This window comes from Clarias gariepinus, chromosome 11, assembly GCF_024256425.1.
Source record: "Clarias gariepinus isolate MV-2021 ecotype Netherlands chromosome 11, CGAR_prim_01v2, whole genome shotgun sequence".
NCBI lineage: Eukaryota > Metazoa > Chordata > Actinopteri > Siluriformes > Clariidae > Clarias > Clarias gariepinus.
The window spans coordinates 20,102,880-20,114,142 of record NC_071110.1 but is presented as its reverse complement, the minus strand read 5'-3'; the positions used below and the strand labels follow the sequence as shown (position 1 = coordinate 20,114,142).

General features: G+C 40.4%; 1 pseudogene; it reads right to left on the bottom strand.

Annotated features, from left to right (window-relative positions):
* Positions 1-4,442: 4,442 nt before the first annotated feature.
* Positions 4,443-6,061, bottom strand: LOC128532793 (uncharacterized; annotated as a pseudogene).
* Between the last annotated feature and the right edge of the window lie 5,202 nt (positions 6,062-11,263).

Here is an 11,263-nt window from a genome sequence, read left to right as displayed (position 1 = left end):
ACATTTGTACACCAACGTTCATTGATGTAAAAGCATGTCCCGCCTCCTCGCGATTTCCCCGTTGATTCTATGTCGCGATCCGCTCTGAACAGCTGGAAGCCCGGCAGGTGTAGCGCGTTGTCCGGAATGGCTTCATTCAGCCAGGTTTCCGTGAAACACAGTGCAGCAGAGTTTGAAAAGTCCTTATTTTTCCTGGAGAGCAGAAAAAGTTCGTCCATTTTATTGGGTAAAGAGCGGAGATTCGCCAGATGTATACTCGGCAGCGCAGTTCTAAAGCCGCGCTGTCGGAGCTTGACGAGCGCGCTGGCTCTCTACCCCTGCCTGCGCTTCTTAAAGCATTTCAACAGTGCTGCTGCTCCACCAGTTACAATGTTCAGAAAAACACTTGAAAAGTCGAAAACTGGTTGGAAATTGAGTGATGTGTCCTGCTGAATGTTCAGCAGTTCATCTCTGGTATAAGTGATAACATTTAAGAAACAAAAAACAGGACAAACTAACAAAAACAGTAAGACAGATAAAGAGCTCCACACCGAGGCAGCCATCCGCGGCGCCATCTCAGGTGTAGTCACTGCAGGTATAGCTCTTGAAGGGGTCATACAGGCCTACATGCACTTTTTTAAGCTGTTTGGACTGAACTGTGTGTTAGGAAAGTGCGTACACAACCACTCTACAATGATAAAGAGCCGCCCAGTGGTTTTCTTTTCATTTATTACAATAACATGCCCCTTCTGAAATCAGGCCAATCACAAATGCCTGTCGATGTGACGCTACACCACAAGAGGCCGCTCCTACACTAGTGAGAAGAAGCTGTCGGCTATTGTTTTTCGCCGCTGGAGCAAAATGGCGCCTAAGCGAGTGTTGTGTACAGTTGTTGGGTGTAATAGCGAACACAGCAGTCGTCATTAACTACCTAGGGTTAGTGACCTAGGGTACCTACCTAGGGTTAGGTATCTGAGCCACTGAGGACGCAGTGGCTGAATTTAGTTTTTAAAGCTAACGTCCCCGCCGATTTACCTAAATGCGTTCATGTTTGCGATAATCATTTTTCACCAGACTGCTTTATAAACGCGGGTCAATATAAAGCAGGTTTTACTAGGAAGCTGCTCCTAAAAAATGGATCTGTACTAACGCTTCGTGTTCCTGCTTCATCTTCACCAGGCTCGGTGAGTGTAATTTATTTTACTATGACTCTTTGCAGGTCGCCTTTTCTAATAATCACGATGAATGCGGAGTGTAAGTTAACTTATACTCTCATAGAACATGGTTATGGCTTCTTCTCTATACATCCGTCTCTATATAATCCCTAATCGCCCGTTTATAATAAACAATGCATTGAGGTGATTGTCTAGTTGCAAACTGTGTACGTAGTCGGAAAACTATATTATGCTTACCTTTGTAACGTTAGATGGTTTATAACGATGTCTGTCGAAGATTAAGAAGTCATGTAAACACATCAGTAAACACATCGCGTCTGTATCTCTCTCGGTAAGCTTCTCCGCTCTATGTTGTTGCTCGCGGCAGCGCAGCCCGGTAATTCATGCCCATGCAGTGATGAGAGACAAATCGAGTCGATGCATGTCCATTCTTTTAATTTCTGCGTTGTCAGGCGATATTACAAACTTCCGCGTAGGTTCCGTACTTAAATCAAACCAAAAACGCCTGAAGAAAACAGGCTCAGGCTCCATATTCCAAAGTTTTTAAGTTTGGACTGCATTACCCACAAAGCACTGCGTTGACACAATGTGTCACGCCCCACAGAACTGGGGGGGGGGGGCGGGCTCAGCAGAGGTCATGAGCATTTAAATTAGCATGTACTGAAACAGGTTGCTGAGAACAGAGCTAGTTTTTACCAGGTAAAAGTAGTGTTTTTTACACAATAATTTTGAATTTTTAATTAACGTATAATACAAACTTTTCATTAGGACCCTAAAGATCATATTAACATTTAATGAAAAATGGGATGTGTAGAACCTTTAAGCTCTTAAGGTATAGCTCTTAAGGTCACTGAGGCACGCAAATCCCCTGACCACAATAAGGTGCCAATCCCTCAGGGGGGAAAATAAAAAATAAAAATTAAATAAATAAAACAAAATAAAATATCCTTAATCCAGATTTTATCAATCAACGACATAACATTTATCTTAGCTGGATGGTCTAATTCTCAAAAATGTTTAACCTAAAGTAAGATTTAACACACTATAACTAGAATATTTACAAAACTGAAAGGTTGTCTTATAATAAAAAAAAACTAAGGTAAAGCAGATGGGCTATAGAACAGATCATATTATGTTTATATATATATATATATATATATAGTTGTTGTTGTTTTTTTAGAGTAAATGAACAGCTCTCTTCTCTCCAATCAACTCTACAACAACAGTCTCCTACACGACACTACGTTAGGCTACGTCTTGACTTATTTGCATACGGACGGTGATTAGATGTTTAGCGAGGCCTCAGGGGAGGAGTGTGTGTGTGTGTGCGCTGCAGCCTGTGAATGAATACATGAATTTTATGCTACCGCAGATCATTTGATCAACTTGTAATATATTCATTTTGTGAGTATATTAACATGTGTTTTTTCAACATTTAAATTTAGATTTTAGAACCGGCCCCGGCAAGCATTGTGTCAGAAGATTCTGTGGAATTCCTTCACACGTTTCATTCACGATACTCTAGGTGTGAATTTATCACACTATGTGCCACTATGTGGCAAATACTGTAGGGGGGGGTTTAGATTAATTACCAAGACAGAGCTCAGACGTCTCTGCCTAAATTTTATTTCCCCAGCAAAACAAAAAATAGATTTTAAAAAAAGTAATAAAAATGATTAATGATAGCAATTAAATCAGATTTAATAGTTGGACTTGATACATTTACATTTCTTATCCAGAGCGACTTACAAAAAGTGCTTTAATGTTTACATCAATGGATACATACCTACATTGGGTTAACTAGGTTAATAACTAAGTGCCATTAGTCCAACACAACTGGGAAGAGGCTTTTTTTTGGGGGGGGGGAGGGGGGGGGTGCTAGAACAGAAGGTGCTAGAACAGAAAAGAGCCTGGATGAATGCCGACCTCGATCCCTGAGAGATGGTGGGATGAGGCGAGCAGTGCTGGAGGATCGGAGGGAATGTGGTGCAGTGCGTGGTGTAATTAGCGCAGAGAGGTAAGTGGGTGCTGGGCCTTTTCAGCTTTGTAGGCAAGCATCAGTGTTTTGAATTTGATGCGGGCAGCTACAGGAAGCCAGTGCAGGGAGCGGAGGAGTGGGGTGGTGTGGGAGAACTTGGGAAGGTTAAAAACGAGACGTGCTGCTGCATTCTGGATCAGTTGCAGAGGACGAATCGTGGACAGAGGCAGGCCTGCCAGGAGTGAGTTGCAGTAGTCCAGTCTTGAAATAACAAGGGACTGAACAAGCACCTGAGTAGCCTGTGAAGAAAGAAATGGGCGAATTCTTCTGATATTGTAAAGAAGAAATCGACAAGAGCGGGTAAGGTTAGCAATGTGTGGGGAAAATGACAAATGATTGTCCACGGTTACCCCAAGATTGCGGGCGGTGGCTGAAGGAGTGATTTGGTTGTTGTCCAGGGATATCACAAGGTCTTGACCTGGGGATGAGTCACAAGGGATAAACAACAGTTCGGTTTTTTGGTACTTTTCTTTTTATTTACTGTATGGACTGTCGTTTATCTACCGAGTAGCCTACATATTTGTGTAATATCTTTGTACTTTAACTTTTTGCTGCAGCTATGCAGTGCTCCTATGGTGATATATTTTTAGACTAATATTGTAAGTTTAAAATAAAACGTGTTTATTTTTGTGCTCAAAATTCCCCCCACCCTCAACAAATTATTTAGCTGAATCCATCGACCACCCCCCACCCCCACATTGGAACAAAGTGTCCGAGATCAAGCCCGCTGCCATGCTTTCCTGGCCAAAAAATGTGTTTTTCATCCAAAGTGATTTGCAAAACAGGAGCCTCCTCGTACTATAATAGTTTTGATACACTGATCTGTTTTGATCTGATTTAATATTGTACCTTGATTGCTTCACAACTTCAATATACTGTAGACTGCATGATGTTTGTTAGTGCATTAAATTGGGGGAAGGATTTAGTATGCTCTTGACTCAATCTCTTCTCGCCATCTCTTCCCCAAAAAAGGTATGAAATATAATTTACATGTAAAAACCGGTTTGACCAGTGCTCAGACGATCTGTGATAACTCTTCACTATTTTCACAATCTTGTCATTAGTTAGTTTAATCAGTTTAATATATGCTATTTTCCAACTAAAAGATTAAGCTGAAGATGCTTTTTTACTTATATTTTTATTTAATGCAATCAGACCATGTTGTCATTACTGTAAGGTTTTTATTGAGTGATTACATAGGCAGAAATACAGATTAAGACGGATTACACTTTAATTTGTGTTTTGTACATCTACCACATTCCGGTATGTTCATCCTGATTCGTAACCATGACTGAAAAAACTTTAAACAATCTATTTATGTAGTTGTTACATATAGTATCTTTTAGTTTTTCAAACCAGAATTTTCTATGGCTGCATTTTTCCTATATAGTCTTTCATTGCATGCCACACCATCTCAATGGGATTCATATCAAGGGATTCAGCTGGAGTCTTGACCCAGTTAATGCCCTCTGCGGCAATGACTTTTCTTGCAGCAGTGTGCTTCGGGTCATTGTCCTGGAAAAAATGGTAGTAAACTTCAAATGTTTCCCTAATGTATGGGGCAGCTGTTTCTTTTATGACAACTTCCTCAAAGAAAGACCGATCCATTATCCCTTCAAATATTGCAATCAGTCCTGGTCCAAGTCTGGATATTGCCCCCCAAACATGAACTTTCAAAGGATGTTTTGGATTCAAAGCCACCGTTGTTGCATCTGTGAAAATGACGTCATCAAACAGCTCTTTCTCTTCAATCTATTTTTGAGCTTGTTGAAGTTGAAGCTCTTTATTTTTGTCTCGGATCATGGGACAATGTTAAGTTTTCCCATACCTCCATCCAAGTTTTTGTCTGACACTGCATATGGATCGCACGCTAATGTCCACACCAAAGTCACGCAATAGTTGCTTTTTCACCAATCTTGCAGCTATTTCATCGTTTCGATCAGTAATGTTTTCTATGTCAAAGACAATGTCCCTAAAAACAAGAGAAAGATATTAAATATTTGACACGTTAGGCAAAATTACTACAAAAAATATTACTGTTGTATAATTTGTGATAGCGCTAAGTTAAATAATTTACTGAGTAATTTTGCGAGGATTAAGTTTGCGTGCTGTCTTTTCTTTGTAATGTCTTCTGATTGTGCAGAGGGCTGCGTAAACACCAATAGAATTCAGATGGCGCTGTATCTCTTGAGTGGAACACCCTGTAGATCTCATTGTTCTGATCATATAACCCCAATATTATTATTCCTGCACTGGCTACCTGTTCAGTTTAAAATTATTTACAAAATAGTATTACTTACATACAAGGCTTTAAATGGTTTAGCTCCCACATACCTAACCAGTCTTCTAAAACGCTATAATCCAGTGATCCAGACCCCATCTGCCCTCTGCACCTAATGACTCATCCCTATGCTGAACTGGACTTCATGTTAATTTAAAGAATTTCTGTTATATTGTACTCTCAGCTGCATAAAACTGCATGGTGTTATATCATCTCTATCTGTTATCACACAAATGAGGATGGGTTCCCTGTTGAGTCTGGTTCCTCTCAAGGTTTCTTCCTATTGCCATCTCAGGGAGTTTTTCCTTGCCACTGTCGCCGTCACCCTTGGCTTGCTCATCAGAGAAATTTCATTCATTCATCTCGTTATTAGCTAGACACATTTTTCTCACACATACACAATTTATTATTATTAATAATGTTTTATTATTTTATTATTATTATTATTTTTTTATTTTATTTCTTTCATCTTTGTGAAGCTGCTTTGAGACAATGACCATTGTTAAAAGCGCTATATAAATAAAATTGAATTGAATTGAATTGAATTGTTCTGATGTCTTGGGAATGAATCTTGCTAATCTTTGTCATTTTAAAATGCTGTTATAGTCCATGTGGATGCAATGCATTTATCCTTAAAATTTCATGATGTCACTGGGGGCATGAATCATATGACAATGGGTTGGCGATATTTTGAATAAAGTGGTGTGAAAACTATTTGCCCCCTTCCTGATTTCTTATTCTTTTGCATGTTTGTCACACAAAATGTTTCTGATCATCAAACACATTTAACTATTAGTCAAAGATAACACAAGTAAACACAAAATGCAGTTTTTGAATGATGGTTTTTATTATTTAGGGAGAAAAAAAAATCCAAACCTACAAGGCCCTGTGTGAAAAAGTAATTGCCCCCTGAACCTAATAACTGGTTGGGCCACCCTTAGCAGCAATAACTGCAATCAAGCGTTTGCGATAACTGTCTTTTACAGCGCTCTGGAGGAATTTTGGCCCACTCATCTTTGCAGAATTGTTGTAATTCAGCTTTATTTGAGGGTTTTCTAGCATGAACCGCCTTTTTAAGGTCATGCCACAACATCTCAATAGGATTCAGTTCAGGACTTTGACTAGGCCACTACAAAGTCTTCATTTTGTTTTTCTTCAGCCATTCAGAGATGAATTTGCTGGTGTGTTTTGGGTCATTGTCCTGCTGCAGCACCCAAGATCGCTTCAGCTTGAGTTGATGAACAGATGAATTCATGGTTCCATCTATCACAGCAAGCCTTCCAGGTCCTGAAGCAGCAAAACAATCCCAGACCATCACACTACCACCACCATATTTTACTGTTGGTATGATGTTCTTTTTCTGAAATGCTGTGTTACTTTTACGCCAGATGTAACAGGACACGAACCTTCCAAAAAGTTCAACTTTTGTCTCGTCGGTCCACAAGGTATTTTCCCAAAAGTCTTGGCAATCATTGAGATGTTTTTTAGCAAAATTTAGACGAGCCTTAATGTTCTTTTTGCTTAAAAGTGGTTTGCATCTTGGAAATCTGCCATGCAGGCCATTTTTGCCCAGTCTCCTTCTAATGGTGGAGTCATGAACACTGACCTTAATTGAGGCAAGTGAGGCCTGCAGTTCTTTAGATGTTGTCCTGGTGTTTTTTGTGGCCTCTCGGATGAGTTGTCTCTGCACTCTTGGGGTAATTTTGGTCGGCCGGCCACTCCTGGGAAGGTTCCCCACTGTTCCATGTTTTTGCCATTTGTGGATAATGGCTCTTACTGTGGTTCGCTGGAGTCCCAAAGCTTTAGAAATGGCTTTATAACCTTTACCAGACTGATAGATCTCAATTACTTTTGTTCTCATTTGTTCCTGAATTTCTTTGGATCTTGGCATGATGTCTAGCTTTTGAGGTGTTTTTGGTCTACTTCTCTGTGTCAGGTAGCTCCTATTTAAGTGATTTCTTGATTAAAACAGGTGTAATCAGGCCTGGGGGTAACTACAGAAATTGAACTCAGGTGTGATAAACCACAGTTAAGTTATTTTTTAACAAGGGGGGCAATCACTTTTTCACACAGGGCCATGTAGATTTGGAGTTTTTTTTCTCCCTAAATAATAAAAAACATCATTTAAAAACTGCAGAAACATTTTGTGTGACAAACATGCAAAAGAATAAGAAATCAGGAAGGGGGCAAATAGTTTTTCACACCACTGTATATGTAATATATTAACAAGTGCTATGTACATAGAGCTTAGTACAGACACCATAAAAAGTGCTACAGCCACAAAGTAGGTTTTACATATTTTAAATAGTTGCAAACTATGGTTTAGTTTATTTGTTTTAGATTAAAACTAAAGTACTTCATCTGTAGTTAAAATGTATCCATTTTAATATAATAATATATTCTAAATAAAACATTAGTGTTGCTACTTTGTCTACTTTTTTTTGTTTGACTTTTTCTGAAACTAGTTAAATATCAATTATAATGTTTAAACATTATCATCATCTGTTTTTTGATAGGAACTGTGTATGCCCTGTATGTTCTGTCGGTTTGTTCACATAATTACAAGACAGTATAGAATTTAAAGCAAGTATTTATTTATAAATTCAAATTCAATTCAATTTCAAATTTTATTTGTCACATACACAAACATACACAGTACGAAATGTAGTGAAATGCATTATACGACTGCCATTGACCCTAAAAGAGAATTAAAGTTTACAAATAAGAAATAAATATAAATAAAAGAATACGATAGAAATTAAATAAAAAAATTAAATTAAACTAGGAAAAAAATAGAACTAAAAATAAAAATAGAAATGTGCTAGGAAAAATAGAACTAAAAATAAAAATAGAAATATGATGTGCATAAAAATAGAAATATACTGTACAAATTGAAATATACTGTACTGGGTGTGCAAATATGCATAGAACAAAGTGTCTTTGTGCAGAGGTTATTAAAGTGACTTTGTGCACTGGTCCAGGATGTAAACGTAAACATGTAGTGTAGTTGTGAAGGTAGGTGTGCAAAGTTATTAAAGTGTCTTTGTGCAATGGTCCAGGATGTAAACGTACAACATGTAGTGTAGATATGAAGGAAGGTGAGCGTGTAATTGTGCATAGTGTTTATGGCTGTAAAAAGATTGATAGATTTGATCAAGTATGAAAAGATTGTGTTAGTTCTGCATAGTGGTGTGGTTGTGGTTGAGAGACCTTATCGCCTGCGGGAAGAAGCTCCTCCTCAGTCTCTCTGTGTTGGCCTTTAAGGAGCGGAATCGCTTCCCAGACCGCAACAGAGTAAACAGTCCGTTATTGGGGTGGCTGAGGTCCTTCACGATCTTCCTGGCCTTGGTCAAGCACCGCTTGCTGTAGATCGAGTGCAGGTCAGGGAGCTCGATGCGGATGATGCGCTCAGCTGGTCGCACCACCCTCTGTAGAGCTCGTCTGTCCTGCATGGTGCTGTTCCCGAACCAGGTCGTGATATTTCCCGTCAGGATGCTCTCTATGGTGCAGGAGTAGAAATTCCTGAGCACCTTGGAGGGCAGTCTAAAGTCTCTCAAGCGTCTGAGGTGGTAGAGACGCTGCCGGGCCTTTTTTACCACGGTGTTGATGTGACAGGACCATGCCAGGTCCTGCGTGATGTGAACACCGAGGTATCTGAAGCTGTCCACTCTCTCCACTGGGCTCCTGTTGATGACGGGGGTCTGGTAGTTCCTCACCTGCTTTGTACTGAAGTCCACTATCAGTTCCTTTGTCTTACTGACGTTCAGGAGGAGATTGTTTCTCTGGCACCAGTTCTCCAGATTTCCAACCTCCTCCAGGTAGGCCGTCTCATCGTTGTTCGTGATCAGGCCCACCACAACAGTGTCGTCAGCAAACTTGATGATGGTGGTGGAGCTGGTAGTGGCCACGCAGTCGTGGGTGTACAGAGAGTACAGCAGGGGGCTCAGAACACAACCCTGGGGGGCTCCAGTGCTGAGAGTGAGGGAGGCTGAGACATGTCCGCCCATCCTTACTGCCTGTGGTCTGCCAGTCAGAAAATTGGAGATCCACTGACACATTGATGAGCTGAGTCCCAGGTGCTCCAGCTTGGGGGTAAGTGTGGAGGGAGTTATGGTATTAAATGCAGAACTGTAGTCGATGAAGAGCATTTTCACATAATTCCCCCTCCGAGTGTCCAGGTGAGTGAGAGATGTATGAAGAAGATGAGAGATTGCATCGTCCGTGGAACGGTTTGGATGATAAGCGAACTTTAGTGGGTCGAGTGTGTCTGGTAGTGAAGAGATGATGAAGTCTCTGACCAGGCGTTTAAAGCACTTCATCACTACTGAGGTGAGGGCTACAGGGCGATAGTCATTGAGGGAAGCAGGATGAGGTTTCTTTGGGACAGGAACAATGATGGACTCTTTGAAGCATGTGGGGATCACCGACTGAGATAAAGAGATGTTGAATATCTCAGTGAACACAGGTGCTAGCTGGTCTGCGCAGGCTCTGAGAATACGGCCTGAGATGCCGTCTGGTCCTGCTGCTTTCCTGGTGTTCACTCTCTTAGCATTAGCATCGCTAGCGTCTTTAGCTGCAGCCTCGAAGCGAGCATAGAAAGTGTTCAGCTCGTCTGCCAGAGACACATCTGCGTTTATCATACCGGATGTTGGTGCTTTATAATCCGTTATTGTCCTTAATCCCTGCCACAGGCTCCTAGAGTTAATCTGTTGGAGTTGTGACTCTAGTTTCCTCCCGTAGCGCTGCTTCGCCTCTTTTACCGCCTTCCGGACGCTGTATGACGCAGCCTTGTACGGTTCCATGTCCCCCGACGCGAGTCCCGTGTTGTAGGCAGGGGTGCGAGATCTCAGAGCGTCGCGGATGGTTTTATCCACCCACGGCTTCTGGTTGGGAAACGTTTTAATAGTCTTTTTTTCTACGGTATCGTCTGCTAGTTTCCCGATGAATCCCACAACCGCTTCCGTAAACACGCTGACGTCATCGTCGGAGCTGTTTCTGAACATGTCCCAGTCTGCGTCATCGAGTGCGTCCTGTAACGCGGCCACCGATTGGTCCGTCCAGCACGCGACGAAATAAGTATATAAATCAATATATATATATATATATATATATATATATAGGGAAAATAAGTAAATAAATCAAACAGTGCTTGTTGCACAACACCTTAAAACAGAGAAAAACTTAATCGATTCTTTCTGAGTAATTCGTTCATTCTATCTTTTATTTGCTTCCAGTTCTGGGCTGTGGCGTGAAATTTCTTTGCAACAGCATCAGAAATTGCTTGACGCACGTTGTGGGGAAAAGTGTTTTCTCCCCTGGAACCATCGAAATTCACCAATCCTACCCAGTCCTGATAGACGCGAAGAGAAATTAACCGTTTAAACAGATGAACAGCAAAATGATCTGCTCTTGGTTTGCCATCTGGTCCTGTTAAATCCGGATACATTCGTTGCTCTGTCTCCAGGGGAACGTGATTTAAAGTTATGTCAGGTTGGATTACTCCCTGTATGAGACCAACGAACATGATAATGTGAGGCGTTTGTTGGTATTTCAGGCAGTCTTAAACAAAAACACATTTTATAAATGTACAGATATACAACATATGTTTTGAAATTTCCTACAATCTTCCATAGATTTGATTTTTTTATATACGTGTTATTTCACAATCTGCAAATTTTGTCCTACAATGTACATTTTCAATGCTATGAAAACAAATATACTTAATGTAACAATGTAGTCTGTTATATTATGTGCAAAAAAAAACAAAAAACAAAAAAATAAATAAATAAA